A 17,576-nucleotide genomic window follows, 5' to 3' on the forward strand; every position below is an offset into this window, starting at 1 on the left:
CTGAACCAGACTGAGAGACCATTTAAAGGCTCAGGAACCCTTTGCAGATGTTATGGCTTAATTAGCTGATTAGAGTGGGACACTTTGAGCCTAGAATATTGCACCTTTTCACAATATTCTAATTTTCTGAGATTGTGGATTTGGGGTTTTTATGAGCTGTAAGCCATAATCATCAGAATTATGACAAATCACAGCTTGAACTATCTTGCTTTGCATGTAATGAGTCTATGTCATATATTAGTTTCCCCTTCTAAGTTGCATTACTGAAATAAATGAACTTTTGCACGATATTCTAATTTTTTGAGTTTCACCTGTACAGTGACTGTCCAGGCTGTGTCTCTTCTTCCTGTCTCCCATGGTCATTGTCATAAACTGTTACAGAGCTCTGTCTACCTTAAAGGGTTGCCATTGAGAGAAAAACTGGACGAGGTAGTGCCATGTAAACCATTTGATCCCCAAGAGGAAAAGCATGATATATGTCCAATGAGCAAATACATGAAAGAAATGAAAGGCAACAGCTTGAACTCTTTGATTTGTGAAGTATAAATTGCATTGCAATGTTGCTGCGACTGCTCCTGTCTTTCTCTTCTGCTTCTGTCAGCAGAACTTGAAAAAAAACGAGAATGAATGCCCGGAAATGTTCTCAACTTTGTTTTCAGTGTGTCTTCACAGAAAGGGAAACAAACCATCTACAAGCAGATTAAGCAAATGCTCAGGAATATCTTTTGCACCGAATGGGCCAGGGGCCAGGCAGGAGAGCCTGTGTTCAGTTGTGTCACCCTTGGGGAACTTGTTCAACTGCCAGGCCCTTAATTAAGAAGAAGGTTAGCTTATTTTCTCAGGAAAGCATTTGCTGCCTTGTTGGATGGTTGAGTGCTTAAGGATATGTAGATGGGCTTGAAATGTAACTAGAAGGCTGAACTATATTGTTAGAAGATTGAGTGCCTCTGGATGGTTGAGCACTTATGGATATTGATGGATTCATGATGTGACTGGAATTGCATTGTAACCTCTTGCTGTTTCTGTTGTCCTTTATGATTATTATTTTTTTTAAAAAAACATTGTTAAGGAAAGTCTACTGTGTAAAATATGCATGACAGTGGAACCTTTTTGTCTGAATATGTGGAATTTATTCCTCCTTCCTTTTTCCTCTGAGCCACTGGCTCAGAGGAAATCTTACTGGCTAAAGAAAGAAGACATTTTATAAATAAGTCATCAGAGACCTACTGCTCAAAATGTTCATAGATGCATTATCAGCAAGCTAATGTTTCTGTTATTGTTTTGAACCCCAAATTCCCTTTTGTGCTGGCCAAGGACATTAAAATATGCAAAGATAAGTATATTAACAAGAAGTAAGACAAAACTTAGGAATAACCACTTTGCCACTTGTTGGACTCTCCACAGAGACCTTTCCCATATGTGCAGAATTAACTTGGCCTATGTTTAAAGCTTACAAAGTGCTTTATTTTATCCTACGCATGCAGTAAGATTCATGCATAAATGAGAGCTACATTTGTAACTTCGATGGAGACCAGCAAGCTGAGATGCAAAAGCCATTGTTTTATTGCCTGCTCTCTCTCTCTCTCTCTCTCACACACACACAGATACACACACACTCACACTCACTTACACACAGAGAGAGAGCTTTTGATAGATGTAATGCTTCCCATAGGTACTATTGCTAGCAACCGGTATCATTGCTGTCTTCACACAGGACTGCAGTGCCATTCACTTGAGAGATGGTAAGCTACCTCAAGCTTCTCCAAATGTCAGTATTAGATTCACAGTAACTGGTTGGATGCTGCCCTGCTAGGCAGTTGATCTACTTGCACCTTGGACCTGTGTGGCAGCAAATCCTCTGGAGCAGGATCTACTAGAAATTTCCCTCTTTCTCAGTTAGTCTTGGAAAGATGATAACTACTTTGATCCTTTTACTAACCTGGGGAAAATGAGACTTTCTCTCCATCCTCCCAATCAGAGAAGAACTAGACTTTCCAGCAAACCTGTTCAAGTCTTTTCAAGAAACAATGGATTCAATTTTTTCAATTGAATTCAATTCATTTGTTTCAGTTCAATTCAAGAAACAGTGGATGGAAACCTATCAGGGGGAAAAGTAACCTGGAATTAAAGAACAACCTCCTAACATTGAGAACAATTAACCAGTGGAACAGCTTGCCTTCAGAAGTTGTGGGTGCTGCGTTAATGGAGGTTTTTTTAGATAAGATTGGACAGCATCTGCCTGAAAGGGTACTATAGGGTGTCCTGCTTGAACAGGGGGCTGGACTAGAAGACCTCTAAGGTCCCTTTCATCTCTATTTTGATTGATCTTTTGAGTTCCTTGTTGCTACTGGTATCAAAGAACCAGCAATCTGTCTAAGGAACACTTGGAGGGACAAATAAAAGGATGCTTTTTCATCTCCTAACATTTGATCAAAATTGCTAGCAGCCCAGCAGGTGAAATGCACATGGTCTCATGTTTCTGAGTGAACCTCTTTACAGGCAGTCCTCGACTTACAACGGTTCGCTGGAAGTTGCAACAGCACCAAAAAAGGTGGCTTATGATTTTTTCACATTTACAACTGTTGCAGCATCCCCACAGTCACATGATTAAAATTCAGATGCTTGGCAACTGACTCCTGTATTTATGACGATGGCAGTGTCCTGCGGTCATGTGATCACCTTTTGTCACCTTCTAACAAGCAAAGTCAATGAGGAAGCCAGATTCACTTAACCACTGTGTTACTAGCATAACACCTGCTGTGATTCACTTAACAATTCTAGCAAGAATGATTGTAAAATAGGGCGAAATGCACTTGACAACTGTCTCGCCTAGCAACAGAAATTTTGGGCTCAATTGTGATCATAAGTCGAGGACTACCTGTACAGCTGCATCTTTATTTATTTATTTTATTTATTTATTATATATTATTTATTTATATATAATATAAATATATATATTTATTTATTATATATTATATTATTTATTATATTATATTAGCCCAAGTCATACTCAGCACTATGTAGCAAGCTTAGGACTGAAAAACAGTTGTGCTGTCTTGTAGTAAATAAACCAGAAGTTACACAAATGTTATCTCTAATATTCACATGTCCAGGGATTGTCTCATTGTATTTTGAATACCAATATGGTTCTATATCCACAATGAGGTGCTACTCATATTCGTTTCAGAATAATAAATGCCCTTTTCTGAGTGAGCATCTCTGCAAGAAGCTCATAGTATAATGAAATTCCTTTTTGTAGAAATATCTGACCTAGCTTTATACATTAATAGTGAAACCATGAATTACTAAGAGAGGCCATGACATTTCCTAATTAAACAGAGCTAGATAAATAATCTACTGAAAGCACTATATAATTTATTGAGGAAATATTACAAAATTCATTACATACTGCCTGTAGTAATGTTCACTGGTTACTTTATTCAGCTGTACAGTTAGCTTAATAATAAAGAATAAAATTGCTTCTATCAATTATTCAAAGGAATTACTGAACCAGTTTTGCAGAATCACAAAACCAAGTTATCAGGGCTGATATTGGGGAGAAGCAGTGATTAATTCTGACATAATGAATCCCTTCCATAAAACTTGGCCCAATACCCTTAATTCAATAATTTATTATGTATTGTTTGAAGTTTTTTTTTCTTTTTTGTTCGCACATGCTTGGTATGCAGGCAGCTATAGAATCAGTCCCAGGAACTTCCCTTTCAAACATTCTCTGATAAGAGGACAAGGAAACAATTCTTGAGTCTCTCCTTGTTTAGTTATGGACCCAAAATACTGCTGTTTAATGAGGCAACTTCAAGAATTAAAAAAAAGAAGATACAGGTAGTAGTTGTTTAGTGACTACCTCAGATAGCAACCATTCAGAGTTATGACAGTGATGAAAAAGTAACTTGATGACCAATGTCCACATTTAGGACCTTTGCATCTCTCTCTCTCTCTCTCTCTCTCTCTCTGTGTCTCTCGTTAGCCACTATAGTCAGTTTCATGATTTATAATAGAGCTGAAAGGGACCTTGGAGGTCTTCTAGTCTGATCCTCTGCTCAAACAGGAGACCCTACACCATTCCAGAGAAGTGTCTGTCCAGTCTCTTCTTAAAAACATTCACTGATGAAGTACCCCAACTGCCAACAATAAGCTATTCCATGGGTTAATTGTACTCACTGTTAGGAAGTTCCTCCTTAATTTCAGGCTGCATATCTCCTTGATTAGTTTCCATCCATTGTTTCTTGTCCTGTCCTCTGGGACTTTGGAAAATAAGTTGAACACCTTTTCTTTGTGGCAGGCCCTTAAATACCGGAATACTGCTATAATGTCATCTCTAGTCCTTCTTTTCTCTAGACTGGCCATACCCAAATCCTGCAACCGTTCTTCATATGTTTTAATTTCCAGGCCTTTAATCATCTTAGTGGCTCTTCTTTGCACTTTTCCCAAAGTCTCAGTATCTTTTTTGTAATGTGGTAAGTTAGTACTGTATCATCTTGTACTTGTCAACGATGCTATTATAACAATGTGAGCAATGTATTGTAGTGTAGCAGCAATGCTACACTAGGCAGGGACTTGGACTAGATTATCTCCAAGGTCCCTTCCAACTTTACATTGTGTGATTTTAGAAGAACATGACCAGTTAACTTATCTATTCATTTGACCCACTGTTTTTTTTCTGTTCAGTCATGTCTAGTTTTTGCCTGGGCAAGCCCCCACAGTTTGCTTGGCAAGTTTTTCAGAAGTGGTAGATAGCAGGTTATATAACAGTCTTTCTCTTTTGAGTTTCCATGCTTTGGAACGGTGTCCAGCCTTCTCTCCCTTGGCATTATATAAAACTGTCAAAACAATTTTCTATTCCATAGGCTTTTAATCCTAGTTATTCGATTGGTGATGTTATGGGTGAATTGATTAATTCTTAAGTTACATGTTGGTTTTATTTGTTTACTCTGCTACATGCTCTTCCCCAATGTCCCTGGAGTGGGGCAGGCTATAAAATGAATGAATCAATGAATCAATGAACGAATGTTGATGCAAAGAAAATTGATGAAAACCTTTGAGTGCACTCATCATTTAAAAGCTCAAAGTTCACGGATCTCATGAGGTGACCATTTGGAATGGTGTGACAAAACACCAATGCAAATAATATAGAAACGTTCTTTTCTATAATATGACTTAAACATTTATTTTCCTTCCTGACAAAAATAGCTTTGAGAAACGTTTACTTGTTCCATAGAAGTTTTCCTCAATCTTTCTGGATTGGCTGGGATTTAAAGTTCCAACATGTCTAGATGGTATCTAATTGAATGAATGGGGTGAATAGCAAAATTTATAATTTTTACAACAATGGACAACATGGACAATGGAACAAATATTTTTGGAAGCAGGTATCTCTAGAAACTTTGAAGCAGAGACTGAAGACTATCTGAAGTAAGTCAAGGTGCAATATCTAGCTTGGGACTGAATGACCTTACAGTTCCCCAAATCAGTTGAAAAGGGGATTTCACTGATGATTAATTTTTTTTTCTAATATAGACATAACCAATTTTTTTAGCATGTGCCTTCCTAAAGTTTCAAATGAGACATTTGAAACTACAAACAAAGTATCCAATTCAATGAAGTGGCCACGTAATGTTTTGAATCAATTTCCTTTGTCAGGAAGTTTTATACTAACTGCTAGTATAATAAAGAAACTTTACAGATTTCTCTGCTATTCCATTGGGCATTGAAAAATAACTCAAAGGAGAAATAACAGTTGTGTAATTCTTGAATCTTCTTGCTATTTGGGATGGGTGAATCAATGGATGGACATTAGAACAGAATAGAGGAGAGGAGAGGAGATGAGAAGAGAAGAGAAGAGAAGAGAAGAGAAGAGAAGAGAAGAGAAGAGAAGAGAAGAGAAGAGAAGAGAAGAGAAGAGAAGAGATTTATTGGGCAAGTGTGATTGGACAACAAGGAATTTGCCTCTGGCACATAACTCTGTATAACTGTGTAAAGGGGAAAAAAAATTCAAATCTGATGACAAGCTTGGAATCCTCACAGTTTCTAGTCCAAAAGTTTAATTTACCAGAGCCGACAAGAGTCCAGTTCTCCCCACCTTGTTCGATCCCCATGGCACATTAAGCTTTCTCAAGTCAACTCCATTTCATCTGCAGTGAGACAAAACATTGCACTGATGAACTGTTCTCACAGCCCGTTTGCTACGGAGTATTTTTGAGAACACCTGAGATTTAGTTAGCATCTTTGTGATTTATTATTTTCAGAATATAATGAAGAAATATGAGTGGAAGGATACAGTTTAAACAATAGTTAGCCGATTGAAATATTCAGGTTATAGTCCCGTGTAACACCTCTTCTCCGCGAGCTGCATTGGCTTCCGGTTGCCTTCCGAGTGAGATTCAAGGTGCTGGTGATGACCTATAAAACCCTAAATGGCTTGGGTCCGGATTATCTGAGGGAACACCTGCTGCCAGCATCAACTTCCCATCGTCCTGTGTGCTCCCACAGGGAGGGCCTTCTTAGGGTACCGCCGGTGAAGGATTGCCGGCGGGTGACTCCCAGAGAGAGGGCCTTCTCTGTGGGCATGCCTGCCCTCTGACAACCAACTTCCGATGGAACTTAGGACTGCCTCCGACCTCCGCTCATTCTGCCGGGAGCTGAAAACTTGGCTCTTTGAGCTGTCAGGCCTAGACTGAGGGGTTTTAATTGGGTTTTAATGTTTTTAAATTTTGGGCTCTAAATTCAATTAATTGTTTTAATTAACTGTTTTAAATCTTCTAATTTTTGTATGGTATGATTTTAACTGCCCTGTAAACCGCCCTGAGTCCTTCGGGAATAGGGCGGTATATAAATCAAAATAATAAATAAATAAATAAATAAGTACTTAATAAATAATTTAAAGGCTGCTAGGAGTGAAGAGAGGTTATGATCTGACTGACTTATCTCCTAACAAGACATGAGGTAGACAAATATTAACTTAAAAATAGTTGATCACACCAAGTAAGAGAGTGTGTGGGGGTGGGGGTGGGTATAGAATGCCACAATGTTCCCAAAATGTGGTAGATTTTGGTCTCCTTCCTATGGATACCCCTGCATTAGTGCCTCTTCTATTTCTAGGCAAAGATTTTCACATTTGTGATTAGTTTATATTGCTTCCCTTTTCCAATCTGCAGGGTTCTTGAGGCAGGGAGTGAAGCTTGGCTGTAGTAATCTTTAGAATACCTTTCAGCTTTTTAATTTATCTGCTGTAGCCCTTTCTGTCATTGCCAGTATTTCTTTTACATTTTTAAAAAAAGAAAATGTGGTCAGCAAGCCGGGAAGAAAAAGGAAATAAATTAAACAAATTAAGGAATATCTCCCAATAAATGTACCGTATGTCGAAACCAGAGATATAGTTAGTTCTCTGGGCTTTAGTCAAGGACATTCTTATTCAAATAATGTAACCTTGCTCTGAAGAAGGCTGACGTGCTAATGAAGCTCATACGCCCCAATAGAATAAAAGGACCGCTCAGAGATCAAAATCTTAGTCTTTTTCACAAGGTTTTATTAAGTAAGCGATGTGCAGAAGGCCTGGTTTTGTTTAGCTATTTATTTATTTTACCCCACGAAGCACCATGTAGTCCAAGACTGCTGCTTCTTTTTTCCCCTAGCCTCCTTGGGGTGAATCCATATTCAAAGGTATCCGTATGACAAACTATAATTAACGCCTGAAGAACTGAAGAGGATTTAGAGACGGTTCATCAGCATAATTAAAAGCAAGCATTTGGCTGTTACTAATGTCTTTTGTAATTAAAACGATCGAGCAGGGGGGAGGGAAGGGGGAGGGAAAGACTTGTTTGGGGAGGCACAGGGTCAGGATGCATTCCCTTTTCTTACCCCGGTGATCTTGCAATGACTGGGATCTCAATGTCCATATTTTCCAAGCAACCTGGCTCATGAACTGGGGAGTTAACCGGTAATCCTGGCTCGATGTTACCTTGATTAGGAATTGCCCAGTCATTCTGGAGATGCATCACACTGAGAGTACAGTTACATATTGTTCCTAAAACCTAGTCCCCAACGTTACTTTTTACGGGACAGAGGGCAGATTGTTCATTTGGAGCTCCTATGCCTCATTCTCTGAGCATTTTCAGGAGGGCAAGCAATGCCATGGATCAGATAATCCAAAATCAAACAAGACATAGAAGTCTAGTTTAAGAATATTTCACTAAATCCTATTTTCTCATTTCAGAGGCGGTTTCTCAATGGTGATATTTCTGTATCAGAAATAATACATCACCAGAAGCTGATAGATTTCCCAGTACTTTTTACAAGAAACGTAAAGACAAATTAGGCCATTATTTATGTAAAGCATATAATGATATCCTTATAGATGGCAAAGTGCCTGACATTTGGCAAGACTCAAGAATTGTGCTCATTTTCAAACCACATAGAGAGCTGACCAAGGTACTGTAGCTAATTATAGACCAATTTCTCTGCTAAACCAAGATGCAAAGTCATTTATGTCTACATTAGCTACGAGTTTGGAAAAAAATAATAACAGAACATACTAATTTAGATCAATATGGCTTTGGAAAAGGAAAGCAAGTCTCAGAACTTACTAGAAAATTTTAAATCTTACTAATTAGAACAAAAGATACAAGTCACCTTTGGTTTTTTCCCTCTTGATGTACATAAAGCCTTTGATTAGTTACAATGTTTTTTTCCTAGGAAAAATCTTGAATAAATACCAATTGGGTCATAATTTGTGCTCAGCTACACTTGAGCTATATCATAACATAAGCGCTAATAATTTTGAGTCAGAAAATTCCAGATCTCTGAAGGGACAAGACAGAGACGTTCCTTAGCACATTTATTGTATATACTATAAGTAGAGATGCTACTATGGAAAATCCAAAATAATGAATAGTTGCAAAATAGTTTCTTACATGAACAGAATGGGAATGCATATGCTGATGATATTGTGTTCTTTTATCCAACCAACAAAAGAACTGCCACTTGTTATTAAAGACATTAACAAGTGTGGAAGACCAGAAGATTGAACATTAAGATTAACTATGAAAAACAAGAGTATGTAACTTTAAGATCCAGAAATTGAGACTAAGTGGTTGACAAATCAAAACACAGAAGTGATACTTTTTCTGAAAGCAAGAGATATAAAATGAATAAAGCCAACATATATCAGTGGATTTCTTAAATGTTCTTTGAAGATTTGGAAGCATGGGAGAGGGGGAATAAGTTGTATCTTCCCACAACCATTAATGCCAATTACAAGTTATGGCTTTTTCCCAGATAAATTATCAAGGCTACCTAATAAATGGGTGTAGACAGCAAAACCCTTTTAGCTGGCTTTGCTGCCTATAATTGACAAGACTCTAATTGCTAAATAAGCAACTCATAAGCAACTCATAGCTTGCACTGAACAAATAGCCAGCACTAGTAAGTTCCTTTTAGTATGTATTCTCCATTGTGTATCTGCTTGCTCTCTTGTGATCTCTTCCTCTTCGGTGAATGAGAATGGAATGGAATGGAATAGAACAGAATAGTTCTTTATTGTGTGCAATCAGTAGAAGAGGGAAATAAGAGGTAATAAAAGGATAAATAGACAATTTCCTTCTTGTTAACTATCCCAACACTGCGGTAAGCATTCCCAAAGGTGGGGGAGTGGGGAAAAAAGGCTATAAGATTTGCCCTTTTAACCATTATTTTATCTTGACTTTCTCATTAATCAGGTTCAGGAAATCCTCCCTGCTGTTTGGGCTCACCCAACAGTTTGGAGGTGATCTCCTTCTGACACTCTAAGCAAAGGAAAGTTGAGGTAAAATCATAAGCACAGTTGTAGTCATGTGATTTTTCACCTAATGACCACTTTGCTTAATGATCAAGTTGTCAGTCCCAATTGCAGTCAAGGCTGGCCATAGCATAGTATTGGAAAAATCCAGAGCTCCATCATTAGTTCCCTACTATGAAAAAATATAGGATTTTTTTTCCAATGGAAAAATCAACATAAAAAAGATGGGAAGTGTTGGGATATACTAGAAAAGTTACTTCTGACTGAATTTAGGAAAACGTAATTCTTTCTTGCAATGTACAATAGGCCACATTCCTCCTTTTGTTTACTTCAGTAAATACAAATGTTGCTATTGAATCTGAACTTGTTCTTGGAACTTTTAACTATGTTTGCTGACTTTTAAATGAATAAAGTATAATTTCAGGAAAAAAAGAACTAGCAGATTCACTTGCAGCAGAAAAAAATAGCAATAAATGCAGAACTGAAAATATTGTTTGCAACTAGCCAGCATGGCCAATAGCAAGTGCTGTTGGAGACCTGTAGTTTAGCAACATCTGGATGGCCACAGATTTCCCATTTGTGGAATAAAAGACACTGTTTGGGATGAATTAGGGATATTATATCTGGGGTACAAAAATCCAGATGTCTGCTAGAAGACAGGAAAGATCCAGAAACTTCTTCTTGCTATGTGACTAAGATTTCATCTTTGGTTTTTACTACAACCTATGTTGTTTTTTCATATTTGGGGGACTACAATAGCGTTTTCACATGTTTCTTGCCTAAAAATGATCCCTAATGCTGATCTAAAGTAATCATGCTGTTGAATTTTGTCAAGGGCTTGGATTCTGATACAGCTCTGAGGCACAAGCTGTCTATCCTTGGCTTAATGGCTTAATATGCTGACATTAGCTGGTGATCATTTCACTGGCTATGCTTTATAAAGTTTTTGCTCATAAACTCTACAAATGTTATTCAACTAGCAGTCCTTGCAGAATTACCAGATTCACAATCTGCAAGTGCAAACTACACATTATTATTCTAAAGTCACACACAGTTTTCTGCCTGCTGATTCTTTTTTAGCCTACCAGCTACATAAACTGTGCATAAGAATGGAGTCCCATTCTCCAAGTTTTCAAAGGCCTTTAAAGGAAAAATTCCAAAGCACTTTAGTGAAGACAGTATGAGCTTGGGCTGAACCCTTTTAAAGTTATTTGGGTTGAAAAAATGTGAATGACCTCAAGAGGGTGGCCAAGGGAGAAAAACAATCCAACTCCTTGCTGCCATCTAGTGGTGGCTTGGGTTTTGCCACCTCTGCCTATTTAATCATAGTATGTCAATTAACAGCTATACATAATACACATACACATACACTACACAGATTTTTAAAATGAATGAATATGATCATGTCCTACATTTACATGGATTCTTCTGAAAATCATCTATACCCACTTTTGGCTTGTGTTCTTTATTGTGATTGCAGCTTTGAGAATTAGGTGACTATAGAGAGATTTATAAAGACTTAGGACTTAGACTTGCCCAGAGCCTTATGGTAAGTCCACATTGGCTTCCATTTGAAATCTGTTTGTAAGCAATTGCTTGCTGTGGGTAGATTGTGGCACTTGTATTAGAAATTATTGTTAAATGTGCAAACCAAATGACTGCTGTAGTCTTTGAGTCTGTAATTGATAGCCTTGCTTCCCAGATTTCATTTAAGGTACTAACATCCTTAGTATGTCTTAATGATCAAGGCATTTCATGTAATGCTACTTCAGTAATTCTAATGACAATATGTAATTTAAATCTTTATCATTGGTACATTGTAGATGTAACATATTATTATCAAATTCTCATTATTATCTTTATGTTACAAGAAAAATTTAGTGGCTTGCCTAAAGCCACTTAGTAAAGGAGACCTTACATATCATACTAAATTGTGGCGTAGTTTGGCTTTTGTTTAGCACAGTGTTTCTCAACCTAGGCAACTTTAAGACTGGCTAGGGAATTCTGGGAGTTGCAGTCCCCCCATCCTAAAGTTGTCAAGGTTCAGAAACACTTGTTTAACATGTTATGTGAACTCAACTGCAAGTTATTTGATAAAATGGTATGATGTGTGAACGTAGACATTATGGTCTAGAGCAGTGATGGCGAACCTTTTAGAGACCGAGTGCCCAAACGGAAACCCAAAACCCACTTATGTATCGTTGGGTGCTGGGTGGGTGTGGCCCATTGGGTGGGTGTGGCCAGTTGTGTGGGCGTGGCCCTTGGGGGGGCCTGGCTGTGGTGGTAGTGGCAGATTGGGTAGACTAAAAAGTTCAATCAATCAATTCCAACTTTGCGAGATTTTTCCCCCCCGCAAGAAGTTGAAATTGATTGATTGATTGAACCTTTTTTTTTGGCACATGGCAGTGGAGGCCTAAAGCGAAAAGGTTTTATAAAATCCAGCTGAAGGCCTAGGACTGGGTCGACGGCACACGTGCCCACAGAGAGGGCTCTGTGTGCCACCATCACGGGTCTAGAGATTAGAATGCAAATAAAAGAACAAAAGAACATCCAAGCTAATGTTGGGTACCTTTGCTCTTGGTTAGGATTTTCTTTTTTAGAATTAGCATCTATTGCAAACCCAGTTACTTTATGGTTCAATAGATCCAGAAAACCAGCTGCTGCAGTGTGTCTGCGAAGCTCATTTAGATCATGGAGCCTTGTCTCCTAGCAATGCAAGATTTTAAAATCAGGCACTTCTACTTTGAAGTATGTCTAAATAAATAAACATTTTCACAATAGAGGGTCACATTTAATTAGTAACCTAGTGCTGTGTTTTGAAATCCTGGCATTTTTTAAATGGCCTCCAAAAGAAATATACGGTAATCCTTAAATTTTGGGGACAGGACTAAAATTAGCCAGCGTCTTATCACTATAAGAAGCATGAGCATCAGTGTAGCTGCCTCAGGGGGGAAAAAGATGTTTTGTACCTTTGTGATCATGGGAGTCTCTGGTGACAAAGCAAGTTGTAGGAGCAACTTTGAGTGGTCAGCCTGCATCCACCATGTGGTTCCACTGGGATCTGTCCCAAGCTTATTTGGGCATTCTCATTATTCATTAAGACACAGTATCTTAGCACAGCTGTTTTGCTGGGACAGTTCCCAAGAAACCGATTTAGTGCTAATGCCATTGAATGGGAAATAGCGGTTCTTTAACCAAGAAGGTGTTTGCATTTAGTTGTACTGGTGCCAGATGGCTTAATGGTGATTAAAGTCTGTGCTAAAATAAGTGTCAGGTTGCAAACTTTGATCTGTTCCTATGCAATATGTCAAGAGAAGTGTCTGACGATGAATGTATTTTCCTGAGTGAACCATGCTATTATCCAGGGATTCCTGTTGTTAAAAGTTAAGACGTTTCTTCTGATTTTCACTGAAAGCAGAATAAAGGGAGACCTGGAAAGCTGTGCACTTTTCAGTTTCTAAAGGAACTATCTACCTATCTTCAGCTAAGACTCTGGGCCATAGTTCACCTAGGCATGATTGACTGAATTTATTGCAGGGGCTGGTTTAAAAAGCTATGGGGAAAAAATGCTTTACAAAATACAGCATTTCAGGAAATGAAAAATATTAAGTGAATAAAACATGCATAAATAGCTCTCTTGCTCTCTTGCTGCATTCTGAACAAAATGGAGAGAGAGAGAGCCAAACATGCTGGATTTTAATTCCCCAATTTTACAGCCAGAATGGCCATTAATAGCACTTAATATGACCAAGAAGAGTCATTTTTGGATACCAGATTTAGCGGCTTCCATCCCGCTGGCTAATGCCTGGCAGTCTAGTTGTGGACGTTGGAACACTAACAGTGACATCCCCTAAACTCCAATGAAGATGTTACCTAGCCTGGTAACGAAACATTCGGAAACCCACAAGCTCAGAGAATGAAACTTCAACCTCATCCTATGCTCAAGCTACAAATATTCACCACTATTAATAACACTGGCAGAGAGTTACAGGCAGTTCTCACATAGCATTTGCAGCCATGATGGTGGAAAAGTAACTTTATGACTAATCCTTGCACTGATGATCTTTGCAGATCTGTCAAGTCAAAGAAAGCTGAAGTAAGTTCATAAACCCAGTTCCAGTTTCACCTCGCCACTGCTTTGTTATATGAGACTATAATTGTGGAGGTTACTAAGTTGAAAAGCTATGGATGGATGTGTAGTGTGTAGCAGGCAAACCTTTGTTGTGGACTTCCCATTCCCTTTTAGCTGCTGCTTATAAGTAAGACACACTTGGTGGTTTTAAGAAGTGATAAGCTAGAGAGTACATACAGAGAATTAATCAACATATTTTAAGGAATGGGAATTATGGTTTTGAATGTGCAAACTTTGCTCTAGACATACTTACTCTCTGATTACCACACCTGCATTCTTTAGCCCATACGGCTTTGACCCAGGGGAAAAAAACATTGTCAGGGTTGACACATTGCCCCAACCTATAATGTTACTTTTTTGTTGTTTTGGTTTAATATTTTAGATTAATTCTATCATTGTGGTTTGTAAACCACAATTATAACTTAGTTTAATATGGAAAATAACCACTTGGAGTTTATTTTAAAAACTATGATTAAATCAAATAATGGCTTAGTTCCATATATTATGATAGAGGGCATAGGACTAACAAGGTAGCCACTTCAGGAAAGAACGCAGTCTAGATCTTCTTGGGCATCACCAAGGAAAGACACCAAAGGGAAGGTAGAGTTAACTCTTCCTGGTTCCATTACAAGAAAATATGTTTCTTCCATCTACATGTCACATGCTTACAAGCATCTGTCTCAATTTGTCTGAATCCAGGAGTGATACTGGCATTTACAGTAACAGAAACAAAAGAAATACATTCAAAAGAAAAGAGAAAGGGAACATCTGTACGTGTAGGTTACATTCCTGCTTCCAGGTATTCAGTTGTCCATCATTTCATCTGTCTTTTTGTCATTTGTGCAGCATCAGAAAGGATCAAGGAAACCACAGGGATTATTTGCTCATAATGACTTCTGGCTAGGTTTCAGCGGGAGGGAGGACACAGTTCCACAATTCTGCTGTCCCCAGGGAATCACTGGAATTGCAGGGATGTATTGTAGACTCCAAACCATGCCATGTTAATCAGAATAACAGAGTTGGTCGGGATCTTGGAGATCCTCTAGTCTAGTCCAACCCCCTGCTCAGGCAGGAAATCCTTTACCATTTCAGATAGATGGTTGTCCAGTCTCTTCTTAAAAACTTCCAGTGTTGGAGCATTCACCACTTCTGGAGGCAAGTCATTCCACTGATTAATTGTTCTAATTGTCAGGAAATTTCTCCTTAGTTCTAGATTGCTTTTCTCCTTAATTAGTTTCCATCCATCGCCTCTTGCCTTCAGGTGCTTTGGAGAATAGCTTGACTCCCTCTTCTTTGTGGCAGCCCCTGAGATATTGGAACACTGCTATCATGTTACCCCTGGTCCTTCTTTTCATTAAACTAGACCTACCCAGTTCCAACAACTTTTCTTCATATGTCCCCTAAACATCTTTGTTGCTCTTCTCTGTACTATTTCTAGAATTTCAACATCTTTTTTACATTATGATGACCATAATTGGATGCAATATTCCAAGTGTGGTCTTACCAAAGCATTATAAAGTGATATTAAGAGATCTTGAGATCTTGATTCTATCCTTCTGTTAATGCAGCCTAGGCCTGCATTGGAAGAGATCAAAAGAGGCCAAACTGCTTTCTTTGCAGGCTCATGAACTCCTTTTAGCTGTAGCCACAGACCTTGTTATTCAAGTGACTGAGCTCAACAACTGAGAATAATATAGGGAAAACCTGGAGTAGCAGAGAATAACAAAAGCCATTCTCTCTTGAAATAACAAGGCATCTTAGGGTTTATAGATGCTAAAGGGAAATTACAATTGAAAGGTGAGTTGGCCAAGCAGAACTTGCAAAATTGCTTACAGGTGAAACTTTTATATCACTGATAAATAGGACAGCTTAATATTTAGATCCACTCTTCCTTACAGAGCTCTGTGATCTGCAGTGGAGATGGTGGCTTGACTGAAGATACCCTTGAGTCATAGCATCCCATAATCTGTGAATTGCAATCCTGGATTCCTCAGCTTGCAGAGAATTATGAGGCCTTTTTTTTAGCACATGTTTATTCAGGGCCAGAGTGAGCGCCTGTTACTCGTCCCAGCTTCTGCCAACCTAGCAGTTCGAAAGCATGTAAAAATGCAAGTAGAAAAATAGGGACCACTACGGTGGGAAGGTAACAGCGTTCCGTGCGCCTTTGGTGTCTAGTCATGCTGGCCACATGACCACAGAGACGTCCTCGGACAAGCGCTGGCTCTTCGGCTTTGAAACGGAGATGAGCACCGGCCCCTAGAGTCGGAAACAGCTGGCACGCATGTGCAGGGGAACCTTTACCTTTACCTTATCCAGGGCTAACCAAACCGTGGTTTATATTATGAATTCAGTTTTCTGATTTCATGCAATCTGAGGAGCCATAAGTTAACCATACCTGCTGGATTTTAATAAGATGTGGTTGTTGTATAAACCCAAACAATGCTTGGGATACAGGAATGCAAACTTAAGGTTTTGCTGAAATGTTGAGGTGCCATTAGGAAGGACCTTGGAACTCTTTTCTAGGAATAGTGTTTGCTTCACTGATACTACAACAATGAGGAATGTCTGGAAGAGATGCTTATCTGAGGCTTCAGTGAGTGGACAAGAAACATAAAGGCTGGCAAAGATTGTGCTCTAGTTCTTAGGAAATCAACCTACAGCCTAATTTAAATGAACTGTACTCTCTGATCTGAGCAAATGGTTCAAGTTACAATTTATGGAAATAGGCCAAGATCAACCCCAGGGTTTTAGATCTTGTGTTTCATTAACTACAGTGAACTGCACTTCTTGGAACAGTTCTTGATTCTTCTTCTATCAGACAGGTCTTATCTAAAGCCAATATTAAAATATTAAAATCTCACATATAAGAATTGAGCTATCCTTTAGAATGGAGTACTACCTGTAGGTCAGAATGTGAGAAAGGTTTTTATGATGTGTGTCAATGTTTTTATATCTGAGGAAGACAAAATAGCTTGACTGAATTATTACAAATCTTGGAGATTTTTCCAAATGGCGAATATGACTGGTGTTGGTGTTACTTTTAGAGCTCAGTTAAAAAGTACATATACCCAACATAATGGACACAATACCTCAATGTGTCATTAGCTTATATTTTTTCCTCAGAACTGAGTAGCATGTTCAGCAAGGTATGCGGACTCATCTAAGCCATCGTTGTTCTAACTCTGATATTCACATGGGAGACATGAATGCTTCTAACAATGGAATCTCAAAGAGCCTTCTAGCTAAGAACTCTCCAGGTTTCATTAGAGAGATTGCTAATGTGGAGGAGGGCTCAATATTTGAGGGAGCACCTGCTGCTCCCTTCTTCCAGTGCGCTCCCACAGGGAGGGTCTTCTCAGGGTGCCACCGGTAAGAGATTGCCGGCGGACGACACCCAGGGATAGGGCCTTCTCAGTGGGTGCGCCTGCCCTTTGGAACCAGCTGCCAGTGGAGCTTAGGACTGCCCCCGACCTCCGTTCATTCCGCCGGGACCTGAAGACCTGGCTCTTCGAGCTCTCTGGCCCAGGCTGAAAATTTTAATTTTAGTTTTAACTTTAATTTTAACTGGGGTTTCACTTATGCAGGGACGAATATAATTTTTTTAAATTTGTTTTTAACTTTTGTATTTTTGCTTTTAATCACCCTGTAAAC

General features: G+C 38.7%; 1 protein-coding gene across 1 annotated transcript in view; it reads left to right on the forward strand.

Annotated features, from left to right (window-relative positions):
- The window catches only part of IQSEC3 (IQ motif and Sec7 domain ArfGEF 3), a 204,181-nt gene that overhangs the window by 62,465 nt on the left and 124,140 nt on the right, over positions 1–17,576 (forward strand). The gene's annotated exons all lie outside the window — the stretch shown is intronic.

This window comes from Vipera ursinii (assembly GCF_947247035.1).
Source record: "Vipera ursinii genome assembly, chromosome: 6".
Lineage (NCBI taxonomy): Eukaryota > Metazoa > Chordata > Lepidosauria > Squamata > Viperidae > Vipera > Vipera ursinii.